This window comes from Meleagris gallopavo, chromosome 2 (genome assembly GCF_905368555.1).
Source record: "Meleagris gallopavo chromosome 2, MGAL_WU_HG_1.1, whole genome shotgun sequence".
NCBI lineage: Eukaryota > Metazoa > Chordata > Aves > Galliformes > Phasianidae > Meleagris > Meleagris gallopavo.
The window spans coordinates 21,254,697-21,269,236 of record NC_139405.1 but is presented as its reverse complement, the minus strand read 5'-3'; the positions used below and the strand labels follow the sequence as shown (position 1 = coordinate 21,269,236).

Here is a 14,540-nt window from a genome sequence, read left to right as displayed (position 1 = left end):
GAGGCGGCATCTTCATATGTCACAGCCACATACAATCAGTAGCACAACTTAGGGCAGTTTCAGATTTCCCAGCTTGTGCTCATAATGCAGCTCTTAAAAATATTACCAGAGAGGTGGATATCTCTACAGAAAAGCATTCTGACTGCATTTCCCTTCCGATGACTGCTGTGCTCAAATTGCATCCAGGACTCAAGAAAGAGGAAGCAGGATGCTACGCCGTCGATGAGAAGAGACAGAGAACGCAGGGAGGAAGATAAGACCCTTTTGCTCTCATCCCCTGATATCTGCATGTAGGGTGGGGGGAAAAAAAAAAGAAAAGAAAAAAAAAAGGCTCCTAAATGTATAATCAGTACGTGATTTTGTCGGCATGTCAGTAAAAAGACACACATTTTATCTCTGTTAAGAGTTATTACCGATTTTTTTCTCAGGTAGGAAATGAGAAAGACCTTAATTCAGAAAGACACTAAAGCCTAAGAAGATTAAGAAGCTCACTCCATTATGAATTCTTAGAAACTTAATTGTCAAGTAGAGATGTCACCAGAATATTCTAAGACACACACTGTGCCTCTTACAAAGAAATAAAGCAACATTAATGCAGAGAACAAAAATGTGTTCTAAAGTCTACTCCAAGGCATTTCTTATCCTTGGCTTGAAGATAACAGCAACACTAATCCAAAAGATACAAAGTATTGCTATGACAGAAAAAGTCACAAACAGATGCACAGTTACACTAAAAAAAATATATTATGTAGTGTTTCCTTAGACTGACTTTTATTTTCATTGAGCAATAGAAATTTCTACAAGAAGAATATTAGATGGTGAGGGATGCATGCTATGCAGAAGAGAAAAACTGTTAACCTTTTCGTATCTTGTTCTCGAAGTAGATACAGCTCTTCCACTCATGGCTGAGCCAACCCCCGAGCATTGGACTCAGAATTTGTTCGGCCTTGTGTGGGATGCAAAATGTTTTTCTGTGCTTTTGACCAGGATGCTCAGAGCGCACCACTTTGACCTGTCTTGCTTTCTGTCATGTGACAGTGAGACAGAGTAAGACAGGATGCCCAAAGGCACCACGTTGGTATCTGCAGCCCCTAGCAGCCACCCTCTTCGTGCATCAGGGAGAGGCCCCCATAGTGGCAATTTCACCAGAGGGCACTCTAGAGACATCGCCAACCTCTTATTTGACCAGTTCTCTTCACCTCAAGAAAATACTTTTCCAGCCAGGAGGAAGGTTAAGGTATAGCAGAGAAAACATGTGAGAACTGCTCCTGGATCTATCTCATGCAGTGTTTCTACCAGATCTGGAATTTAGCTGTGGGCGTAAGCAGTTTGCTGGCACAGGTGAGAACCTATCAAAAAGAGTAAAAATAGGATGGTGTTTGAACCAGTTTGAAGTTGCTTCCAACATCAGTAGAGATTGCAATGTCAACGTGGGCACTTGCTTCAAAGAAAAATGACACTAGGGTTTTCCAGTCTGCACTTCAATCTGTAGTGCTACTGGAATCAAGGAGGGAAAGGAGCAGCCAGGGAAGAACTACATGCTCAGTACTGGGAAGAATACTTTGATACACAACAAGGGAGACAACAGAAATGACATTTTTTTCCTTCATAGAACAAATTCTGTTACATGAATCTCTAGCAGGAGCGGACCCCAAACAGGTTTTAGAGATTAACAAAAAGGGAAGCAGAAGGTTGGATGTGTAGAGTTTCAAGCAACTTTGTTACGTCACTGTGTCTGGCTGTAATGATAGACAACAGCACCTATATTGTATGTGGAAATACAAAACGGGGAAGCATCTTTTGACTCTTTTTCTTATTCCATACTGTAAAGGTCATACACTTCAATGCAAAATATATTTATACATTTTTCTGTCTTCAGGTTTTTTATTGATTCTTCACCTACCATTCTGAGAGTCTTACAGAAAGGCCTTGGAGATTAACAAACCTTCTCTTTCCCCAAGATAAGACATGTACAGAGGACAGTTAAGCAGCACTAAAGCAACACTCCAAATGGGCTTACATGGTTTTAAGAGGAGAAGAACATTGCTGTCTTCCATGACCTAATGGAAGTATGTAGAGAAGATACGCCCATTTTTTCCTCAGAAAGGCACAGTGATAGGACTGCATTAGATGAGGTAATGTACACAAGCTGCAAGAAGGGAAATTCTGATTATATTTTAAGAAATTATTCACTGTGACACTAGTTAAACCTTGCAACAAGTTACTGAGAGAAGTCAGTTCTTCTGTTTTTGGAAATGCTTGAAACTTGACTGGATAACATCTTGAGCAACCCAATTTAAGTAGGCTGTGCTTCGAATTAGATAGTCTCCAGATGTCCCTTTCTATATAATTCTGTCATTCTTTGACAGAGATTTCACTTGCTAGGAAGATGAAATGGGACAAAAGATTTTTCAAGAAAATAATCCTGTTAGTGTATCTGTGGTAACTTCTGAAACTTTCTTAAACAAGCATGTGCAGTGCTTACTTTACTATGCTGTCCTGTGGCAAACCTGGGAGAGAGGTGTCAGGGTTTCTGGTCTGGAAGCTTTAGAATTTAGGTGGTGTGAGAAGCAGAGTAGAAACTATGGTCCGTAGTAACAAAGATTCAAGACAAACAAGAACACTCCCATAAACCTATTTATTTAATGTTACATTATTTACAGTACATAGCTGTTCATGGAATGTAAGAACACCAGTTCTCATCAGCATCAAAGAAATCTCTGCATGAGGCACAGTACCCGTTCTGTCCTGATGCCATTAATTTTCCATCCCTGATACCTGAGATAACACAAACCAAGTATGGAAAACACTTGCCATTACCAGAACTTCTTAGGTCTTCCCAAAACATCTGTACTACTGTTATCCTCCAGTGTTACTATAACAAAGCTGCATTATATCACAGAATATCTTAACAGAAAGTTTTCACCTCTGTCCAATGTTTTTTATGCCATGTGTACATGTGAGACACTTTGCCTCTAAAATAAGGAATTGTGCTGCACTGTTGTATTTGCTACAAATTGCACAGCTGAGAAAGCAACGCTGCTACTGTTAGTTACTGTTTTACTTTTCTGTGGTTCACCATTTTCAGTAAGTTTTTAAAGTATTATTTAAATAGACAGAATGTTCCCTTGTTTCAGTGCTGGAGGGCTTTTCTTGATAGCCAGGAAGAAGTAAAAGGAATGAACTGAGTGTTATTTTCAGGCAAAAGCTGAGTCACAGCTCCATTTCACTATGTAATACATTGTCCTTTGTGTCCTTCCGCCTACAGACTGCAGCAGCTTTCAGTCATCTATAAGTTGAAAGTCACTCTTAAAAAAACCAAACTATGATACCAGCAACTTTGGTAACATGTCACATGGATCAGTGACCATGATTTTGGGAAAGTTCCAAGTTTAGAAAATACCACCCTACTGCTCCAGTTCTGTGGCAAAATCTTTTTATTTATGTAGCTTATTTGTAATACTGTGTAGGACCAAGGGTTTCATACTGAAAATGAGATATTACTGGAAAGTGAGTAACGGAAACAGCGGTCATTCACGGTTCTCCATGATGACTGGTGTCTGTTAGGAACGAAGAGAAGTAATCAACACATGCTTACTATAATGTCATGTGGTGACCAGTTAACCAAAGTCAATGGAGAGACTCGTGCTGCTTTTGGCAGCATCTGGATCAAACAAACCATAATGCAAAATGAAATAACAAAAAACACCAACAACTTTAGAACAGTTGCTATTGAACCTTTGGGTAGATGCTATATAAGGATGGATGAATTAAGTTTCCAGACTGATCGACAGTCTGAATAATCAGGTTCCCAGACTTCTGAACAAAATCAAGAGCCAAGAAACCTGACAGCTTTTTCTAACATTACTTAGAATTTATACACCAGGCCTCACTGTGCTAAAATCCTCTGTCATCGTTGAAGATTTGTGTATGACAGAGGACCTATTATTACTTTGGGAATTCACCCACCGAGCTGATGTCAATTAAGATGCTACTGTCCTTCTGCAAGTCGTTGGCATCACTGGCAGTTAGACAAAAGAATGTATAAGTAAATATTAACAAAAAGCAGCCTTAACCATTAGCTAAATGAACATATTCTTCGTGCAGCTGAACTATAGGCACACCTATGCAAGCACATAAATATGTGAAATGTAGAATAAAAAAAATGTACTTATGGCTCAGTGCATAAAGTCAAGTTATTGTTATACTTCTATGACCTCCTTATATTCATACTAAAGTTACCTTAGCGGAATAAAGCAAACTGTACAAAGTGTTCTTTGCCTCTATCCTCTTCTAAACCAGAACTCTGCAGTTTCAGAAATAATAGATAAGTTTACAATATGTAATATGAGCTTGTATATTGTCTGGGCATAGTTCTGAACTCAGCTATCCACAACAGCACTGCATCACATCAAAGACCCGAGCTAGACACCATACTGTGACGTACAGATACCACGCGCTTCTTCAGGACTAACTTACATACCCCTGCCTGCACACTGCTACTACTAGGCAGTATAAACATGTATAGTGTATTTCAGAAAAGGTCTAATCTGATCACTGTAAAATTGGTTCCAAACTGCATCCATCTGCACACAGTGAAACACTATGCACAGTTTATATCCTGTTATGACACTGCCAATCACGAGAAAGTGAACTACTCCATCATCCTAAAACAGAAGTTTTCTGAAAGCAGATGCAAGCAGGAAGGACATACTGTCTTATTGAAATGTTATGCAAAACGCTACTACGGAATTGTCAGCACATCTTGCAAAACCTCAAGGTCATCCTTGGTGTCAGATGCTGTAAGACTTCTTCTAAACCATCAAGCTTTGGAGAAAAGGCATCCAGAGATACACAAGAAAGGATACAAGTAGCTTTCAGATTTATGTTTTCTACATAAATCATATAACACAAACAAAGGGAAAGCAGAAAATATTTCTATGTGGAACTGTTCCCTTTTGATTTAGTACATCCTGCAATAAATGTATAATCCAATTCTCTAAGAAATAAGAGGTCTTCTATGGATCTAAAAGCCAAGCAAAGACTGGGAGAAAGTCATCCTTCCAGACACACCAGCAGCAAAACTCCTGTGATTGAATGACTGAAGAGGTAACATTACTACACAGCGGAGAGATAATTTATAGTCATCAATCGTCCAAATTTCATGGATTTTCTCTCATAGGAGTATGATAAATTTGTTATAAATGCTAGAGGATTTCAGTAGAACAGTCAAGCATAACTTTGAGAAACGTTAAGAGGGGGAAAAAAAAAAAAAAAAAAAGGTAAAAGCAACTCTCAGTAACTTCTTTTACTCCATTCCAATATGAAGATGACGATCTCCCAGCTGTGTCTCTTGGCGTGGCTATCTGACACTGGTACAGAAGGGGTTAGCACTGGAACAGCGCTGTCCCACCTCTGAAAGCTCCTCCATGAGAGGAAAAAAGAATAAGGGCACTTACATTTTCTCCACTTTCACTCTTGGACCCCACATTAGACTTATCAACTGATTGCTGTTGGCCTCGTGCTCAGTGAGAATGGACAGAAACTAAGATTTAACCTAGTTTTTAAAACTTTCTGAAAGTTATTTCAGCAAGAGTACTAATTTAGTTTAGGTCAACATGATTTATTTTCTCTCATACAAACGATCACTCTATTTTGTATCTAGATTTTCATTGCAGCACTTAACATTGTACAAGATCACTGTATTTCATAACCATACAAGAATCTGCACAATAACGCTGAGCGCTGTAACTATTAGAATACACGCATCCTCAATGCAAGCATCAGAAATACTGATTAAAAAAGTGTCACCTTGTGTTTTATGGTTCAAATGCATTATAAAAAATGTTCCCATGAAACATCTGTTAAGCATTCACACCAGTTTGGTTTAAATACACGTCAACACATAATCCTTGTATTGCAAGTCTGAGTGAAAACAGACCATTTCAGCAAATTCAGTTTCCCCTAAACTCCTTCAGAAGTAATTGACAATCTCTGCTTTACTGGCTGCAGAATATGATCCACTAATGCTAAAACACTCTCAGTGAACTTTAAAATCTTGCCTTTAATCATCAATTTTTACCTCTTTCCATTATCACTGTTTCAGTGACACAGGAACATATTCTAATGGACCGTTAAATAAACAAGGATCTATCTTTTTATATTTGAAAGGATATTTTTCAAAGAACTGACAACAAGCATAAAAATGAATCATAATAACCTTTGATACAGATGCATGTTTATTTTCAACAGCTGAAGACTGCTTCTTTTCAGCACTGCAGAACCTGGCATTTAAGTAGAACAGCAATCATAAACTGCAGAACTCTACAGCAGTTATGAAAGAGCAAAAGAATAAAATCTTGATTTCTTTACCTGCATTTTCAAGCTGTCAAAGACTGCATCAATGATGGCATAACTGCCTAGGAGGCAGGCAAGATATTATGCTGTAATCACAGTTATTAAAACCAATCTGAATTACAGAGGCTAAAGCAAAACTTATTTCTCTAAAGCAAGACTTATCTCTTAATACTGTGTTTAGCACAGCATAACGATTCAAAAATATTCTTTTTCTGAGTTTCAAGGAGCTTTTATCACATGTGATACTACTAAGAATTATTGCATCCAGTGTTCTAAAACACAAAGCAATGACAGACTAAATAGCAATGGAACAAAAACCAGTTGGCAGAAGAACTCTGAATAACATTCATGGAGTATACAGCTTGATCTTTAAAAATATCATTATTTAGGATAGGAAGCAAAGCAAAAAGCTAAAAAACTTACAGTTGGACAAGTATCATTGAAAGGTATTTTCAAAAGCAAAGTAGTGACTTCAATGGGAAAAGGAAGGAAGGAAACAAGCTTTTGTGGGAATTCTCCCAGTCCTACAAAGTTTGCAAGATCAGACAACATTATCATAAAACCTTAGAAGACCCTGCTTATGAGAACACAGCTTTAAGAAGCCAGTCAAGTTCAAACAGAAATCAATGCCCAGAAATAGAATTTGTATCCCTGGTACTAGGAGAAAAAAGCAGTAGATAATTTCAATTTACAGACTTTGTTTATCATAAAAATAGTTACTGAAAGGGAATCAAACAAATTTTAAAACGCTCTTCACTTTTAACAGCATAGGTTGTGTGTTTTAGCAGCCAGACCTGTGGTTTTTGCTCACACATCAATCCATACAAAGAAAGGAAGCCAAGAACAAACAAATCATCTTCTCCATCACAGAAACCTACACACCTGGTCCTGCATCGCTCCACTTAGCAAGAAGCGTGACACTTGCTCAAGACGGAAAGAATCACACCCGACTTGGAAGACAACTTTATATTATTTGCACTGTTTTTAATGGTAGAGCAGAGGGAAGATACCATCTCAGAAATGTTCAATAAAAAAAATGTGGAAAGATGAAATTCCCACAGAGCAACAGTTTGTCACCTCTAGTGTCAACCACATACTGCACTTCTGCTGATAATATTTAAATACATTGCCTTTGTAGATGTGTTCATGCATGGCTTTGCTGCTGCTGCGCATGCAAGTGAGTGGGTAACAGTTGAAGGATATGTAAGCATGGTGCTCAGTGAAGACAGATGTTTCACAATACACAGTGTGCCCTGCTGATTATGGAAGTTTCAAACTGGCAGGCACGATCTACAGAGTCTATTTCAAACTCCTCACATTTGGTAAGGCATTCCGAAGCCAAGGATTGAGACAAGTTCCAAGAACGTACGAGCAGAGTAATAAAAACAGGGGCCTTTGGGGGAAAACAAAGGGTTTTTTTTTTACTTTTAAACTTCTTTACACAACCATTCTTGCTTTGCAAAATAAATTTCCCACTGCAATTCACAGTGCACTACATTTGTTTCTGTATGAAAGTAATGAAATTGTCCACATCTTTGAGTAACAGTTGAAAATGAGAGTTCCAGACCACTAGAAATGTTAGATAACGCTAAATATCATGCCAGAGCAAACAAAACAAGAAAGAGTGGAAATGGACAATGTGAGGTGCTGGGAAGAAACAAATAGAGAAGTACTGAAGTTCTTACAGGGACTGAGTGCAGCAAGTGAAATTTTTTCACTCTGTGCTATTGGAAACACGTTTTGGGGGTGGGGATGGAGGTAATGGCAGGGAGGATTAGAACACAGAATGCAGCAGTGGTGATGATCTATTTGTGAACATCAAGAGTCATGTTTAATACAAACTTTCAATTTATGCTGTTGGTAGAGAGCAGCTGCAATAAGAATACATTCATGAATTCTATAATTCATTCTGTCTTGAAAGATAACAACTCTGCACTCACCCTATGAATGGACTGGATGATCAAATGGAAAGACAGAATTTAGATTGTTAAATGAGAAGTTACGATATCCTTATGAGTTCCAGTTCACGATTAATTCACAGGTAGCTGATCACTCTGAAATGTGACCAAGTTTTGAAGGCAGAGATCAAAAAGGGACTTCTTTCCAACAGCTATTTAGATTTCAATATGGAACAATCTTACAAGCTCCATAAATTTATTTGAGAGATTACAGCAGCTTCTATGAATAGCTGTACTGTTTTACTTCATACAGATGCTGCAGTACCTGTTCTGTCGAAAGCAGTAAAAGGCCTTTTAAGTGCAATTTCTATTTATCTTCACTGTTTACATTATAAACATTCTGAATGATACGCTCACCACACTGCTCTGAGGTACAAAACATCATTTCTACTTGTCAGAAGGTATTAAATGACTTACCTAAATCAAACTGTGGTGGACTGATTCCTGAGACCCTTGCTCCCAAGTTAACCACTCTTCCCACCCGTAAAGAAAAATGCTCAGGATCACTGATGGTTCTGTTTACACTTGCTGGGAGGCAAGAACTTATCACAGAAGGGATAAAATAAATAATTTCTGTGCTTTTCAAAAAGTCACAAAACTCCTGAATTTGGTGCTGCCAGAAGAAGACTGCCATAAAGAAGGAAACTACAGAGCACTGACTTAGACCTCTGTCTGATCAAGGGCTGCTCACACATAATAGCAGAAATGTACACACCAAAGGAGTTGTGAACCTTTTTTTGACATTAACTTTCTCTCACACCTTCATCACCCTGACTGTACCCACTTCTACCAAAACTTTCATCATGTCCTTTCTTGAATCTCATCTTCCCTCATTAGATTCACAACCACAGTTTAATAAATAGCTTTAAGGGTAACTGCCATCCTCCACCTTGCATAACTAACGATCTAATGAGAAAACGGTATTTCAAATACATTTCAAATGTATCATGTTTTCTCTAGAATGAAAAAGCCAAACCGCAAGAACCAACTTGACATTCAACTCCTGATCATACCAAAAGGAAACCCGTATGAGTGAGGAGAGAAATGCACAGAAGAATGTTTAAGTAACAGATACAAGTCCCATGTGCCTTCTGGAGAGCTCCCACAGAAAAGGCAAGACAATCTCCAATCAGCAGTGTAACACAGCCAAAACCCTAAAGCCGCAGGGAAGTTGCATTACATAGCAACAAATCAGCAACTCCTCCAGGCAGAACTAAATCACAAACATCATATTGAGAAACAAAAATTATTGCTCCTTTCCCTCTGCCCTCAGGCCTGTAATTAAAGGAAACTCAAAAGAGATCCTCTTGGTTTCTCTTCCTTGAAAACAAAGAACCCTGTTAAGTCTTTCTTCAGTTCCACCAGAAACTCCTCATCCTCTGCCTTGAAAACGGACTCCAGATTCAGAAGACATGGAAACATAGAAGGCAAGGATGTAGAATGCAGTCAAAAATGCTTTGTTTAATTGGATCAACAGAAACAGGTTGTTAGAGGTATGCGGACCCTCACAATTCTCTTAAGAATTTAAATACTCTGATTATGTGAAAACAGTGGACATTCTTAGAGAAAAGAGCAATTAGCACTGAAAAGTGAGGAGAAACTTTAATCACCTCGGAACTTAAAGAACAGCTGCTAATTATTGCCTGTGGGAAAGCAAAAGGCTAGCAGGAAGACTAATAACAAAATTAAATACTAAATTTAAGCTCCTATGCTCTCTGGTGTCCACAAACACAGGGCTTGTGTTTTAGAGGCACCCAAATGGTCTACTTGGACTGCTTTATGAAAATGTCCTCCAGCTGCTGACCTGGCATCTGTCCTTCAGCTTGTGACAGGCAGCACTAAATGCCTAGAGGCCATCTGGGCTCATCCCACTGACCTCCGTCACGACATTCAGAATACTGAGCAAGTACATCACATTTTGGAATGCAAATGACTAAAATCCATAAATCATGGTGGTTCTGCTGCAGAGGACATTTATTATGCAAGACATGCACAGCATGTTTCTGCTTGGTGCTCAAGGGTTTCCAGGAAGGTGGCTCCTGATGGTAAGGCTGCAGCACTGCCTGAAAGCCACGGAGGGCAAATGGGAAAGTTCGGGAAAACTTTGTTTCACAGCACGAGACTCCTTCCAGGATAAGGTGATTATTTAACCATTTCCCAGAGAGGTTCCAGTAATAGCATACAGCATCACAGCCAGGGATGTACAGTCAGCACAGATTTTTTCAGAATTACAGTAAGCTTTGCAGTGACATTCTGGTAGCTCATTCCAAAGACTTTCCTTGCTGGCATCCAGTCATCCTTGTAATGGTGAGGCAGGCATTGCAAGTGCCCACTGAGAGCAGTGCAGAGCTAACTGCAGAACTGACAGTACATCCTGGGGCCATTTTCTTGCACACAGAGCAACTAACTGTGCAACTGCATGTACATCGATCTAAACAGTTTTCTGTTGGAGAGGTGTGTTCATAGCAGCATGTCACCTGAAACAGCCAAATGGAAAACCAGTAGCTATTAAGTTTCTGCCACAGAAACTGATGTAGCGATCTGGTTTTTGATAGAGAACAGTTTTCTAACCCTAATTTTAGGAACAGCATAAATTATTGGTACAGGTTTTCAGATTTTTTTTTAAAGCAATTGAAGGAGAAAAGCTTGCCCACCTGAAGGCTTGCCCACTGCTTTCCTCTCTTCCACTGCATGAACTGATCCAACAACAGATTGGCAGCTACCTTTCACCAAGCATGCCTTCCCTTCATATCCTCTGTGACAGCAGCATTTGGCTTAAGTTTGCACTGTACTGCACCACCATTTCCTGCACAGCAAAGCTCTTCAAATCAGATATGCAACCCCTGTGAATGCATGCTGTTAAAACAAGGACTGACTGAAAAGGATCATCAGCAACTATTCTACCATCTTTTCCAACGTGCAGGCTCTTTCATAGGCATGGCTATTAGTACTTATTGTCTAACTGAGCATTTTCTCACGTCTTTCACTTGCTCACTATTCCTCAGCCAGCAATGGCCCAGAAGCTGCTTACTGATGGTGTAGTTCAGACTCTGTTTCATGTGGCCTGTCACATTCACCTTGAGCTCAAACCATCCGACACAAGCCTTCACAAGCTAGTGTTATTTCTTGCCTGGTAGGTCATACATATCCAGAAAACAACAGCTCTGAGAGACACATGCTGACTTCAATGGACAGTTTCCCTAAAAAGCCATCTGCTGACCTGATCAGAAAGTACCAGCATCACTGTAAAAGCTGGTTTTGACACACAGAAGTACAGTACCGATTAAGCACTGCCTAACCAAGGCAACTATTAAAAGCCTGCACGTGGCCCACCACTCTTTCAAATACACAATCATTATACAAGGGCTGTTGCAAATGTAATGCCTCCTATTTTATGATGTCAGCCCATGATGTCAGAGGCAGATGTTAGTGTTCTGGCAGTAGAAGTCAAGCCATCCCACTAATATCCCATTCCATGCTGTTGCCATGCGAGAGATGACAGCAGAAGAGCAGTCTGACAAAATGGCGTCTGACATGGGAATGCCTATGGAGCAACAGCGCACCACTGAACTCCTCTATGCAGAAAAAACTGGCATTCATTGATATCTGCTGAACGTTTTTGGAGGCCAACCAGCAGTTGTGAGCACAGTGAGGCGGTGTGCTTCAGCCATGGCGACAGCGGGTGACCTCCATGCATGCAGGGATGTGAGCACAGCATGGAGGCTGTCGTTCATCGCTGGGGAAAATACAGGACTAATTTCAACATAGGTGGGTGCTACGTTGAAAAAAAATCACTTCTTGTAGCTGAGAATCTGCTCTATCAAATAGAGCTACTCCGCCATTTCTGACTTTTGTTGTTTGCATGGAAATAAATAGGAGGCACTACTTTTGGAGAAACCTACACATGTAATTTTGTTTTTTAACGAAGGAAAAGCTGACTGTCAGTAAAATGGCAAAGGATCCGAGGCAGCTCCTGAGGGCACTGTGACCACGCCGTGCTTCCCGCTGCCCCAGCACGCAGCGTTGAGGGCCGCACAGCCGGCCTTTACACACGGGCTTTTACCGGGACGAGAAGGAAACGGGTCGCGCACCAATTAAGTGCGGGGGATGCCACGCGTGTCGGTGACCTCTCTCCCTCCCTGTCCCGCGAGTAAGGCCCCGCTCGAGCCCCCTCACCTCAGCCCGGGCGGAGGAGCAGGTCCCAGCGGGCAGGGCGCGCTCCGAGGGAAGCCGGGACCCCCGGCCCGGTTGCCGGGCAACGGCGCGAGGCCGCCGGGAACGCCGCCAGGCACGTGACACACCGCGCGCACGACGCAGCGAGCGCCGAATTACGTCACCCATCTCGCTCCCACCGCCTATAAATATCCCGCGGCAAAGCGCATGCGCGGCGCGGGCGCGGTTCAGGGGTGTGAGTGCGTAAGGGGGGGGGAGGGAAGAGAGTTGTGATGCTTGGGACCGAAAACAGTGACTGCGACGTCACCGCCGTGGCTACCGTGCCCCGGGCCTCACCTTCTATTTTTATTCCTTTGTTTCAAGTCCCCGCCCCTCCACAGCGGGAGGACGGGATGACGCCATCTGCTTCCCGGAACGATGACGCGGCCGCGCTGTTGGGGGGAGATGCGGTTGGAATGCTCGCGGGGCTTCGCTGCCTTAAAGGGCCGGCGCCCCCCGGCCCCGCCCCGCGTGCGGGGGGCGGCCCTGACGGACGGGCGCAGCTGAGGACCGCAGCGGCGCCGGGGGAGCCCGGCCCGGGGTGCGGCGGCGCGGGCGGCTGCCGGCCGTTAGCGGTCCCCTCGCGGCCGCGGCGGGGAAGCCATCGGGACCCGCTCGGCACCCGCCCGGCAGGGGGCGGGAGCGGAGCGCCGCGAGCCCCCCCCCCGGCGGGGCGAGGGGATGCCGCGGCCCCGCACTGAGGTCAGCCGGCATCCAGGGCGCCGTTAGTCACCTGCGGCGTGACCTTCCTCCCGCCCGATTTAGTAACGGCGCGGGGCACGCGGGATGGCGCTTAATAAGCGGGTTCGGGGCAGGTGGGAGCGGGTCCGAGGGAGCGAGCCGCCAGGCGGTGCTGAGGGATGTAGCGCTCGGGGAAACGTAAGTGCGCTTTGCGCTTCTGACAGGGATGCGAACGTGGAGGTGGCTGTGGCTGAATGAGTGCTGCGGGTGCGCTGCCATCTGAGGCTTCCCCTGCTTTACCTTAGCGGGATCTGACGGCAGCTTTTGCCGTTAGTTTAGTTGGGAGTCTGCTTCTTGTAAGGGGCACCGTGGGTCTGTTGAGGACTGAACTCTTCCGGGAATAACGTATCTGCTCAATGAAAAAAAAATAATAAAAGAGCCTTTATGTCACACTGAGGTGATATATCTTACGCATGCCAGCCTGATGAATATTGATAGGTATTTGAGCACGTACTGACCTGTTAGAGAAATACCAGAGTAACCAGCTTCTGTATTGCACGGAAAAAGTGCCGGAGGTTACAGTGATAGCCCCTGCTGCAGATCTGTGTCCCCATCCCCTACCTCTGGAACAGCCCTACCCTGAATGTCCCTTCGGCTGCCTGAAGTGAGACAAAGTGCATTGCCACCCCTTTGGACTTGGTGAAGAGCTTCTGCCTTTCCACACTGTGATCCAAAATAATCACTTGTATTAACTAAGGAAAGAGGTAGAACTAATAGAGCATTAGAGATGGGTGACTGTGAAGTGCAATCTAACTAAAATGTAAATTTAAATAAACTACTGCAGTTGATACTAAATCATGAATGTTGATAGCTGTTTATACTCAGAAGGTATCAGTGAAGTTTTCCTAAAAAAGTCATTCTTTAAAAATGCAGTACTTTTCATTCTTGCTCTTATAAATAATCAGACAGCCTATTCTCTTACCAATTTTGTTTCCCTGAATCCAAATTTGGTTGTCACACCACCCTCCTCATGAGTCATTATCGTCATCTCCCATCAGTCATTAAATGAAAGTTGTTTTTCCCGGTGAACCCCCTAACCTACTTCTCCTGTGCCAACAGGACCTTCAGAAACTGGCACTAAGGTGCAGCTCTGATGCAGGCTTTCTGTTTCTCTGTGACTCATCTGACATTAACATAATTATGTTAGAGGAGTCAAAGTGATTTTCAATCTATGAGTAATGTGCAGTACTAGAGAGAATGTTTACAAGGCACTGAGGCATATCAGCTAGCTGAAGTAACCAGCTGCTGATAACAGCTGAAGTAAGTTGGGGA

The 14,540-nt window shown here is 42.4% G+C and overlaps 1 protein-coding gene across 4 annotated transcripts in view; it reads right to left on the bottom strand.

Annotated features, from left to right (window-relative positions):
• PACC1 (proton activated chloride channel 1) overlaps window positions 1-13,586 on the bottom strand; it is an 86,273-nt gene extending 72,687 nt beyond the window's left edge. For 2 of the 4 annotated variants that reach the window (XM_085219280.1, XM_085219282.1), the window contains exon 1: window positions 12,492-12,640. The gene's annotated coding sequence lies outside the window, so the exon portion shown is untranslated. Of the gene's footprint in view, window positions 1-12,491; window positions 12,641-12,824 lie in introns of those variants that run through there. The other 2 variants (XM_085219283.1, XM_085219281.1) reach the window with 2 other exon arrangements.
• Window positions 13,587-14,540: the final 954 nt, after the last annotated feature.